Source organism: Protopterus annectens, chromosome 8.part0, assembly GCF_019279795.1.
Source record: "Protopterus annectens isolate FY-2018-M chromosome 8.part0, PAN1.0, whole genome shotgun sequence".
Lineage (NCBI taxonomy): Eukaryota > Metazoa > Chordata > Ceratodontiformes > Protopteridae > Protopterus > Protopterus annectens.
In genome coordinates this window covers 526,127,888-526,140,161 of record NC_056741.1, presented here as the reverse complement: position 1 = coordinate 526,140,161, position 12,274 = coordinate 526,127,888, and the positions used below count along the sequence as shown (strand labels likewise).

At 39.5% G+C, this 12,274-nt stretch overlaps 1 protein-coding gene across 3 annotated transcripts in view; it reads left to right on the top strand.

The window, feature by feature from the left end:
• Positions 1–12,274, top strand: part of BNIPL (BCL2 interacting protein like) — a 783,410-nt gene that overhangs the window by 416,504 nt on the left and 354,632 nt on the right. The window lies entirely within an intron of this gene.

Sequence of the window (12,274 nt, the reverse complement as noted above, 5' to 3'; positions counted from 1 at the left end):
CCTGTGAAAGTTTTGCTAGTTGGAGTAAGACGTTTAAGCATTCAGTTATTATTTGATTTCTGTATGTATTCACACAATGAATGAATGATTCATATTCATTTTTCCAATGGCTACAACAAAAATATTTTATGCATCACTAACATTGTTTCTGATTGATTATAAACTGTTTAAGCATTTCATCTTTAAACACTTTGATTATGTGAAATAATTTCAACACATTTGAAGCTTAGCTGCAGTTTGACAAACTTGATTGCACTGGTATGACTGAGTCATTGTTAAAACCACTTAACCGTTTATACTAGAGAGTAACTATAAATCCTTCCAGACGCCATGAGTAAGAGTGGGTGATGCATTTCTACAAGCTGTAAGACGTATACACCCTGTTCCTTAATGGTCTTGCCAAACCTTAATAATGATGAGTTCATCTGGTTCACTTGTATCTGCCATCACCTTTGGCTGACAAATGACCGGTTGTATGTCTCACTTACCTTCACTTCTGAATCTACATGAGCAGGTATAAATGAGATGCGACTCCCTTACTATGTAGCTATAGTGAAGACATTCATAGGAATTTTTAACTCTCATTGGAGCATGACATAACTCTGCTATACTGACAGAGCAGAGGCCTAAACCTCTGATTTGTTCATGACCTGCTTCCTGTGCCAAATGCACAGGGTTTGAATCTTTCCATATTCATTTTCCTATTGTGTGACCTTAAGCAAGTTACTTAACTAGACAGTGATTTTTGGGCATTTGGGAAATTTGGCTAGGCTCCTTAACAGTCTGCTGGACTGCATGCCTAGTAACTACCTGTAAATCCTTATCTTTTTGTGTTATAAGCAGGTCTGGTTAGGGGAGTCATTAATGCATGAAACATTTAAATAGGAAATGTTTGCTGGATCCTGAAGTGTTTTTGACTTTTTTTCTAAATTCTTCCTGAAAGAAATGTTAAGTTCACACAAACTGTAATTACTGCAGAAAAAACATTTTTGAAAAGCTGAGTTTTAAAGTGAAACAATGATTTAGAATGATATTTATTATAGAACAGCTTAATCCTGATTTTATGTCTCATTCCGAATACAGAAAAGACACTTAATGCAATGCAGCAAATGTATATTTCCATGCTGTTGTACCTGTTTGACCTTGCTTCCCAGACACGTACTGTCTGTAGCAAAGTATAACACCTACTTGTTAGCATTCAAGTGACTCCTTGTAAGGCATGTGTGATGTCCCTCCTCTGGGCCAGTGATCAAGGAGTCGCAATACTCACCAGGGACATTCACTTGAAAGAAAAATAGATACCCACAGTATTTTCAGATGCAGCTCTCTGCACCAAGCACAATTTCCCTTAAAAGCACACAGGGAACACACACCCATTCTGGGGCTGGGTTTCCCTCTTTCTCACCAGGCCTCAAATAAGACCCCACACTGAACACAGCTGTAGAGTTGGAGTCGTAAGCAGAGTGTTCTAAGCCAAGTCCTCCACCACCCTCTCTGTGAAATCAGTGCTCTGTGTCCCTGCTCCAAGTAACTGACAATCACAGTTTTTGAGATTTGATTTTCTCACATACATACACACATACACACACACACACACACACACACACACACACACACACACACACACACACACACACACACACACACACACACCTGGGAAAGGCTGGCACAGATTTACTAGCTATGCCCCCCTCTACCCAGACTGTAAGGTAGGGCCTGCCACCAGAATACTCCAAAGCCAGCTACTCTAAGGCATCTTACAAGGATACCCAGTTATACTGAGTAAAATTAATACTAATACAAATAGTGTTTGACCAATGCAGAATGGATTTCAGGAGCAGCCACAGTGTCAACGAATACATATAAGTACTCTCAAAGATTAATTATTTCCTAAAAAGACCAGACACAATGAAGCATTTAAATATATTTAATAATAAATAACAAAATAACATGAAAATATTAAATATCTATTTACAATAAGCACCAGAGTTTTAGTCACAGGAAATATTAAAAATAACACCAATGGCTAGATTCACACATTTACTGAAAAACAGTACTTAACTAATCTCACTATATTTTCCTGACTGATCTACAGAATAAGTGTTTCCTACTTAATAAAGCAAGGCAAGATGAAGTGGGTGAGTGGTCTTTCTTCTTGGTCAGGTTTCAAAAACAGACTGCTCTGAGACTTCTGTCTCATGTAGTATTAAAACATCATTTCAGTGCTGGATTGCAGAATGCCATCACATATATATTTGGTCATCGGACTTTGGTTCACACACTACCTCCTTTGCTAGAAACTGAACCAGAATTTAGCACATATGTGTTACCTTACACACACAGCTTTGCTAAGATGTGTTATAGCATCTGGAAGCTATAAAACATTTCAGAAATTCCACCCCTCCAGGATAGCAATTAGTTCACCCCTAAGGACAGTACAGTATGATTCTTACTCTTGGTTTTCACAGAGATTTTGCGTCTGGCTGCCGTTAGAACTATAAGAAATCTTTATGGCCTAAACCAGGTAATTTGATTTCAGAGTATTTTTCAAAGTTAGCAGGACTGAAAATAGCGTCTTCTCTACCAGTATCCTCTGTTACAATATATTCAACAGTTACAATACAGTCTGACAATACAGGTGCATTTCTTTCTGTCGAGCAGAACCCACTGTTGGTAGATTTTTAACTCAAGGAGCTTTACAAATATATTTTCAACATAAGCACCTGTACAAGTAAGTTTGATATACTAATGACATATATTTCTTTACAAAATGTCAGCTAGATATGGTGGCATATGTTACATATCCACTGCTCTACTTCTCCTGGCATAGCTGGCAATACCTCACATCATGATAGCATGTCTGTAAAATCTGCTTTTGATATATTTCCAAAAATATTATTTTTATTTGTAATATTTGCAAATGATCCATATCTTTCAGACTACAACATTTAAAAAGCACTCAAAATAATAATTAGGTCATCAGTAACATCAACATTATACCCACCCCATGTAGTACTGACCCAATACATAGACAAATGCATGTTGAGGTACTTCAAAGCAACCTTACTAAACCCCAAAGAACTCCTAGACGTCGACCTACAAAAGAATCCTCTGCAACCCCAAAAGCACTACACCAAAATAACACCCAACACAAAACATGCAGCCACACCCTTTGGGACCTTTGGGACCTCATCTACAAAGCCCGCACTCTACCCAATATTTTAATCATAGTAGACTTCATTATGATACATACAGATGCCCACTCACCAGGCTAAATAAGGAGAAATTCATGGTCAGTTGCCTATAAAAGGCCAGGATCTGTCAAATCATCCATGCTCTTGCATCATTAGGCCACAAACACCAGTATGACACAGTCATAGTCCATGTGGGAGTATATGACCCGAGACTGGCTTCCCTGGACTATATGAAGAGAAACATTATGGAGCTCTCAGACTGTGTCTGAGTCTGGTATGTGCCTAGCATTGAGCAGCATTCTACCTTCACAAAGGATTATGCCACAATATGAACAAAATATGACTGACTTCAATAATTGCCTTAGTTTATGCTGTCATTCCAAGTTGGTATAATATTTGTCATCATGGAAGGATATAGTTAACAGACTGTGTTGCTTTGCCAAGGATTATCTGCACCTGTCCTTTCTAGGCTTTTGAATAATGGCTAAACTCACCCTAAGTCTAGTAAAACAGGATGACACACTTGAACTTCTCTATGCCCAGATTTCCCCAGAGTCTTGTATCATATCCTTACAAACTACAGGTCATCCTCTAAGACACAAGAAATCCATAACTTGTACTTGCACTTACTGGAGGCCCTCACCATTCAACCCAATATCATAGTCATAAGCAACTTCAATTACTCCACTAAAAACTGAGATACTTGCATGATCCCAGGCTTGCAGGTTTATTGATTTGTGGATTTTTTAAACACAAATGCCTTTGCTCGGATGGTTCATATGCCCACTAGGGGTGCAAATATACTTGACCTGATACTCATAAACATGGCGGGATGCTGTAACCCCCCCTCCAGTAGAGTACCCTTACTGGTAAGGTCAGACCACAAAGCTGTCTCCTTCATAAGGCAAATCAGTTCTGTGAACTTGGCTAACCATATACCATTTAGAAACTATTCTAAAACAAACTTCCTGCTAAATGATAACTTGTCAAAATTTCAAGCCCCATCCCCCAAACCCTGAGAATACAACTGCCTGTGTGGAATTGTTCATAGAACTCCATTAAAGTTATGTCAATAAATGCATAGAGATGGCTGTGCCTAGCAAAAATTGACCCAGAGCTAACTCAAAATGCAAAGCACTCTAGTAGAATCCAAGCTGCGGTGGTGCAGCGGTAGCATTGTTGCCTCACAGCAAGAGGTTCTCCTGTTTAATTCTCGGCTGGAGTGTCTGCTGTGTGGTCTGCATGTCCTCCCCGCAGTTGAGTGGCATTCGAAAGACATGCGTAGAATGGGCGTGCCTTTGCTGAAAGTTGGGTGTCGAGCTGGCACCTCGGCACCGTAAAAATCTACTGCCAATCATTAGCGGACCAGAGTTCCGCTGTGGTGACCCCTAACCAGGAAAAGCCGAAAGAACAACTTTAGTAGAATCCAAACATAAACGGGTTGTAGAAGAAAAGAAAAAAGTCGTAGCAAAAATTAGGTAGTACTACACCCAGCATGATAAAAACATTCTCATCAATCTAAACAAACAATTAAGAGGGCTAATTAAGTCTACTAAAGCCAAATGTGAGGTAAAGATAGCCTCACAGGCAAAAGACAACCACAGGCTTTCTTTAGCTGCTTCCAAAACCTCAAAGGCAATACACAGCAGTTTGCAGAACTGATTGTAAGTGGCTCCACCAACATGGAGCTGGAAGATGTAGCAAATCTGCTCGCCAAAAAAATTCAACTCCAGTTTTACCCCCCCCCCCCCGGTATCCCCCAGGAAATACCATTGAACACCCCCACCAACTATCACTAGGGAGCAGGTCCTAGTTCCACCCTCTGTTGCCAAAGACACTGCATTGATGGGCTCCGGTAATATCCAGCTATGCCTCCTAAATAGCCTAAAACATGACCTATTGCAGCCACTGAAGTCTGTGTTTAAAACATAGCCTCCAAACGGGCTTTGTGCCATGCAAATGGAGGACTGCAGTGTTCATCCCTCTGCACAAGAACAAGTCATCAACGGACCCTGGGATCTACAGACCCCCCAAGTCTGACTAGTCTCATATGCAAAGCCATTGAAAGAGTTGTCATGAAAATGATTAATAAGGACATAGAAAACTTTCAAATACTGGATCCAGTCCAGTTTGATTTTTGTGAAAGTCAGATCATACTTTGTCTACCTGGTGGATTTAAGATGGTCACCAAGGCAATGGATGAGAGCAAAATGGTGCACATTTCCTACCTTGACCTCGCTAAGGCATTTGATACACTATGGATGAGATTCAGGAAATAAGGATGAGGGAGATCAGCTCCACAAAGAGGCAATTCACTATCGGAGACCCTCACATCTCTGTGCTGGGTCTGCTACTTTTTGGCATCTACTTCTCTGACGTCAAGGCCAGTATCATGGGCCTCTGTGTAACCAAGTTTGAAGATGATTGCAGACTTAGAGCTTTCATAGAATCCCTTCAAGACACTTGTGTCCTACAGGAAGGATTAATGCAGACAAATGGCAGGAACCAAAGTTGCACCTTAAAACTCCATGCCAAGAAATACATAATAGTATCCTTTGAGAAGTTGGCTTCCCCTCATTGATAACACACCACTAATAGAAGAACCAAAAGTCAGTGATTTGGGTACATAAATAGATAGTAACCCATTTTTTGACCAACATGTGGCCTAAGGCAGTAAGGAAATCATTCTGTGTTGCTCAGCTTATAAACAAGGGCATGGTATCTAGGTCCAAGGAAGTCATCGTTCCACTGTATGCAACCCTCATCAGGTCCATCATTGAGACAATGCCCCTTTCAGTATGTACCTGAAAAGGCAAATGCAACAACTGGAATGTCCAAAGAGGTTTCTCACAAAAGGAATACAGGGCATAAACAGCACGTCCTATACAGATTATTTGAAAGCCCTATCTCTATACTCTGCTTCCTGTGGACTGTTGAGAGGCGATCTATGACTGGCATCCTTGGATACTCCTCTGATGAATCTTTTGCACCTCTGCAAAATAAATATCAGAATTAATCAAATGGGGGATTTAAACTTTGCTTGTAACATAAATAGAACACACTGGAGGGACAGGTATGTCTCTCAGAGTTCCCCTTCTCTGGAACAGGTTTCCTATACATGTGAAGCAGAGATCTTCTGTAACCATTTTCAAGAAAAAACAGGAACAGTAGATGGGAAATTGGAAAGCCTCCCCAGGTCTAGCACCAGTGCCTTTAATGGACAGTGGCAGCCAGTAAATCTTGCTATAAGTTATATATACCCTTTTAAATAACCTCTAAGGCACATAAACTTGTAGGATGCAATTGTAATGTTTGACTAAGCTTATAGAGGCTGCCGTGGTCATTAGCCTAGTAGACACCTATGGACCTGTGAACCTGTTTAGACACCAGGTATTCATGATGGATTTCAGCTGACAATGTGCAAATAACATGCAACTTACAAACATCTTCATTATATTCATGCAGGTATGTAAATATGCTAATATTTATTAACTGCTTATAGAAACAATCCATTTAAGCCTAACTTTGTTTTTCACCAAAAGGTTTTTAAAAAAAAAGGAAACTGTCTTATAAGGAAGTAGTATCAAGATCATGAACTGGGTGTGGCACCTTTTGAGTAAGTTTTCACAACAATAAAAAAATTAATTAGATGGTGATACAGCATTATTGCTGCTGTGGGGTCATGGGTCAGGTAGCTTCCCTTTCTTATTTATTTATTTATTTTTTTACCCTAGGAAACCACATAGAAAAGCACTAAACACACATATTTCATTCGCAGAAAGCTTTGAGTAAACTATGTTTGTGAACTATTTTAAAAAGGAAAAAAATCGGTATAATCCTTGTAGTAACAAGATAGTAACAGTATTCTCATGTACTGATAGCTAATACGCTGGGTAATTGAAATTATCTTCACTGAACAGGAGCTCAGAGTTCAAAATTCCATTGCTAGAATAACTGGGCAACAGTTGAAAAAACATGAAAGTAAATATAATCAGAATGTAGACAATCTAGTATTCCCAGGGGTGATCTTAATATATAACGTCAGCCTTTGTCATAGTAATCCTCCCTCAGACCTTCTGAAAGGTCTTTGAGCCTAGATGTCAGAAAAAGTCATTTGGGCCTCCCCCATACAACAACACTCCGAACATGCACAGATTTGAAATAACCAATAATTGGCTACAAATATTATTTTTTTATTACTAATATGCCTTCAAGTTAGCCTGAATCCACATAAAACAGTACAATAACATTAACATTTTAACGTGTGGTATTTTCAGACTTGAACTTACTCTGAAACAAGCCAGGACTTTTCCTTGGAAATTGGCCTCACCTTATGAAAATCGTATCTTAATGTTCAAATTGATATGCGCACCCCATATGTACTTTGTTGCTTTTAGAGGATAAATTTTAACATGACACCTGGAAATCTTTTCTTGTTGATACTGTAACTGGGTTTGTTATAGCTCCATGTTCTAATCCCACACTGTAGTAACTGTAGTGAGCTTGCTGGTACCATCAGAGAGGAGTGTCTAGATGGCTGTCACATTTAGAAGATTGACGGGCAAGATTATAGTGGATCTTTTCATTCAGAGTTGTAAAAAATAGTCCAATAATCATTATAGTAAGTGACTTACTTTTGATTTTAAGTGCACACACATCAGAGTGTTGGAAGATTTCAATGGAAGAAGTCTGTAATAGTTTCACATTCACATATTTCCGTATACTTCAAAACTATAGTACAATAGACTTCCATTGCCCAAATCAGTATTTCCCTAATTTTTTTTTTTTCCGTTCACTTTTATGATGTTTTATGCCACACACACATTTTTATTTCTGATTTACATTCACCCATCAGCATCAGTTTCTAGATACAGAATACTTACCCTGGGAGTGATTAGCCTGGACTTACAAGCCCAGAATTCTGCTTTGTTCCATTGCTTCACTGTAGGTTTATTATCAAGACTAAGGCTGTTTTTTTTAGAACCAGGTCACACTGAAGGCATTTATTTTAAAAGAAGCGTGATGAACAGGGAGGCATTTTTGTCAGCAGTATACCAAACAAATTATGAATATTACTTAATATCTTTCTGTATGTACATTGAATGTGGTAAGAGGGTTGCTGTTTTTATTGTAAAAAAATATGAGAAGTGGTTATTAGATATGCATGTTATCAGAATGTGATTAAGTGGGATGATTTGAGTCATTTACTTGTTCTAATTTTTTTATTCAATATAATTTTATCTTCGTTGTTAGGTTAAATTGTAACAGCCTGTGGCCCAGATGTCTTGAGTTCAGTTGATAGCACAGGTAGTAATAAGTAATAATAGGTGTGCCCATCATGGAGGGATGTTGCATGCTTTGGAACATGTCTGTAGTTGATCCCTGGTGAAGGCTTCAGAGATATGAGGAGTGTTACCTGTCAGGGGGGTGGCGTTGGCTTATAATCACATGCAAAGACATGGATGATGCACAACATGCCTATTGCACACACGCTTCTTGGATGGCACAAGTGTGTGTGTGTGTGTGTGTTGTGTGTGTGTGTGTGTGTGTGTGTGTGTGTGTGTGTGTGTGTGTGTGTGTGTGTGTGTGTGTGTGTGTGTATTGTGGGTTAGACCTTAAAAGAGAAGACTTATATTGGCAGAAAGTATGATGATACCCTGGGGTATCTTAAATCTCCTCATAGACTCTAAATATGGGTCAGAGTTAGTCTAGGGTTGACTAAGGCAAGTTTGTAGAACCAGAAGATGAGGACAATCCATGGAAGTAACTGATAATATATTAAATCACTTCTTCTGTGCAGCAGGTAATGGTGATAAAGGATAATGAGGGAAACATACTCACAAGCGAGGAGAATGTGTTGAGCAGATGGAAAGAGTACTTTGAGGGGTTGATGAATGAAGAGAATGAGCGGGAGAGAAGGTTGGATGATGTGGGGATAGTGAATCATGAAGTACAATGGATTAGCAAGGAGGAAGGTAAGGATAGCTATGAAGAGGATGAAGAATGGAAAGGCTGTTGGTCCAGATGACATACCTGTGGAAGCATGGAGGTGTTTAGGTGAAATGGCAGTGGAGTTTTTAACTAGATTGTTCAATGAAATCTTGGAAAGTGAGAGGATGCCTGAGGAATGGAGAAAGTGTTTTAGTACTGATTTTTAAGAATAAGGGTGATGTGCAGAGCTGTAGTAACTACAGAGGGATTAAACTGATCAGTCACAGCATGAAGTTATGGGAAAGAGTAGTGGAAGCTAGGTTAAGAAGGGAGGGTGATGATTAGTGATCAGCAGTATGGTTTCATGCCAGGAAAGAGCACTACAGATGCGATGTTTGCTCTGAGAGTGTTGATGGAGAAGTATAGAGAAGGTCAGAAGGAGTTGCGTTGTGTCTTTGCGGGTTTAGAGAAAGCATATGGCAGGGTGCCTAGAGAGGAGTTGTGGTATTGTATGAGGAAGTCGGAATTGTCAGAGAAGTATGTAAGAGTGGTACATGATATGTACGAGGGTAGTGTGACAGCGGTGAGGTCTGCAGTGGGAGTGATGGATGCGTTTAAGGTGGAGGTGGGATTACATCAAGGTTCAGCTCTAAGCCCTTTCTTATTTGCAATGGTGATGGACAGGTTGACAGACTAGATCAGACAGGAGTCCCCGTGGATTGTGATGTTTGCAGATGACATTGTGATCTGTAGTGAGAGTAGGGAACAGGTGGAGGACACCCTGGAGAGGTGGAGATATGCCCTAGAGAGAAGTGGAATGAAGGTCAGCAGGACTAAGACAGAATATATGTGTGTAAATGAGAGGGAGGGTAGAGGAATGGTGAAGATTCAGGGAGTAGAGGTGGTGAAGTTGGATGAGTTTAAGTACTTGGGATCAGCAGTTCAGAGTAATGGTGAGTGTGGAAGAGAGGTGAAGAAGAGAGTACAGGCAGGATGGAGTGGGTGGAGAAGAGTGTCAGGAGTGATTTGTGACAGATGAGTACCAGTAAGCGTGAAAGGGAAGGTCTACAAGAGGGTAGTGAAGACCAGCTTTGTTATATGGGTTGGAGACAGTGGCACTGACAAAAAGGTAGGCGTCTGAGCTTGATGTGGCAGAGTTGAAAATGTTAAGATTTGCACTGGGTGTGAGGAGGATGGACAGGATTAGGAATAAGTATATTAGAGGGTCAGCCGAGGTTAGAAGGTTTGGAGACAAAGCCAGAGAGGCAAGATTACGTTGGTTTGGACATGTGCTGAGGAGGGATGCAGAGTAATTTGGGAAAAAGATGCTAAGGATGAAGCTGCCAGGTAACAGGAAAAGAGGAAGGCCTAAGATATGGTTTATGGATGTGGTGAGAGAGGACATGCAGGTGGTTGGTGTGACAGAGCAAGATGCAGAGGACAGGAGGAAATGGAAAGAGTTGATCTGCTGTGGCGACCCCTAACGGGAGCAGCCGAAAGAAGAAGATTAAAACACTTTGTCTATTAATATGATAATAATACTTGGTCTACGTGTGGCAAGACATTGCAGGCATGAGTGAATCTCTCCATCAATCATTCTTATACCAACTATTACTGTCAGTGTATCATGGACTTGTTTGTATTTCCTCTGCTGTAATTTGTTGACATTACCTTTATAATGAGTTTTAGACCTCTACTATGAGAGATCACAGCATTATGTCTCGCATCACAGGTGCTCACTCCTAAAATCTCCAAAGCAGCCCATTACATACATATTATAGTAACAGGAGCAAGTATTTTTTTTTTTATGGGAAAGCCCCTGCACCTCAAATTTTATATTCAAAAAACACTGAACAAATGCAAATGGTTTACTCTTCACATAAGTGAGCAAACAATGCTAAAGTTTTAGAGTACTGTGGACACTCAGGGAAGCCTGATCAGAGATTAGAGAAGTTGGAACGCCACTTACTGGAGATCTGCAGGAACAGCAGATGTGATTTGGATTTGCAAGATAAAGTTGGTCAAATATGTTGGGTCATCCTAAACAAGGACAGGTTTAGAAGAAGGATTACAGGTGTCAAGTTATAAATCACTGTTGCTTCCTGGATTTTTGAAAGTTACTTAATGAGAATTGTTGACCGACAGAATGGAATATTGAAAAGGGTGGTGGAGAGGAAAACCATTAGGGGCATTCTTGAGAGCAAAGGACAGGTAGAGCAGGAATGAATAGAAAGGAAGGGATGGAGAGGTTAGAATGTAAGATGGTACTGAAAGGGCAGACTGCATAGGCTAACTCTCTGTTTCTGCCTTTAAACTATTCATTATTTATTTTATTTCTTTACACGTTTGGTATATGGGTAGGTGAACCGGACCAAATACCCTTTTTGGGCATGATCTGGGCCAAAAGAGAAAAGTAAGGTAGTATGTTACAATATGTTGAGATGGAAAGAAACTAAAAGCTAATGTAACCAATATTTTTAATTTACTTGATAACTGAAGACCAGTTTAGGATTATAGAAACTGCTGTGCTGTCCTGACACATGTCTCAAGATGTTTAAAGAGTTAGAACACTTTTTAGTCTGTGTTTAGTGATTTTGCTAACACTTGAAGTCCAGGATTATGTTCTTTTCATTTTTGCCATACAGTTGCTGTGGAATTCTTTTTGTCTGAAATTGTTTCTTGGCATTCAAAGTTTACAAGTGGAATTAAATATTTGAAATGTACAATTGCTGCAGTCACTGAAGTTTTTTCACTGTGTATTTCATTTTGGACTTGTTTTAATAATTTATACTTTTCTTATTTGTATGCAAACATTTAATGGAGTGAGGTTATGGTCACTTTCTCCACTTCAGATAATTGGTAAATGTTTTCTGCACTTGCATGCATTTAGTTTGTGCTGTGATTTGCTTTGTTTGAATTGCTTGTGCTTTTCCTTGTGCCATTCCTCGTTTGCATTTCAAACATTTAATGTCTGAAGTATTATCTAAAATGTTTTTGGTACGAAATGTACACGTCTGCTCAGAAGGAGAACAGCAAGTAGTAAAAAATAAATAACAGTAATAATGAGTCTCTTGTTTCTAACTAAATTAGTGCTTGTTTATATAGGTCCACTTATTCAATCAAAGCCTTTGCATGCTTGTAGAGTTGTG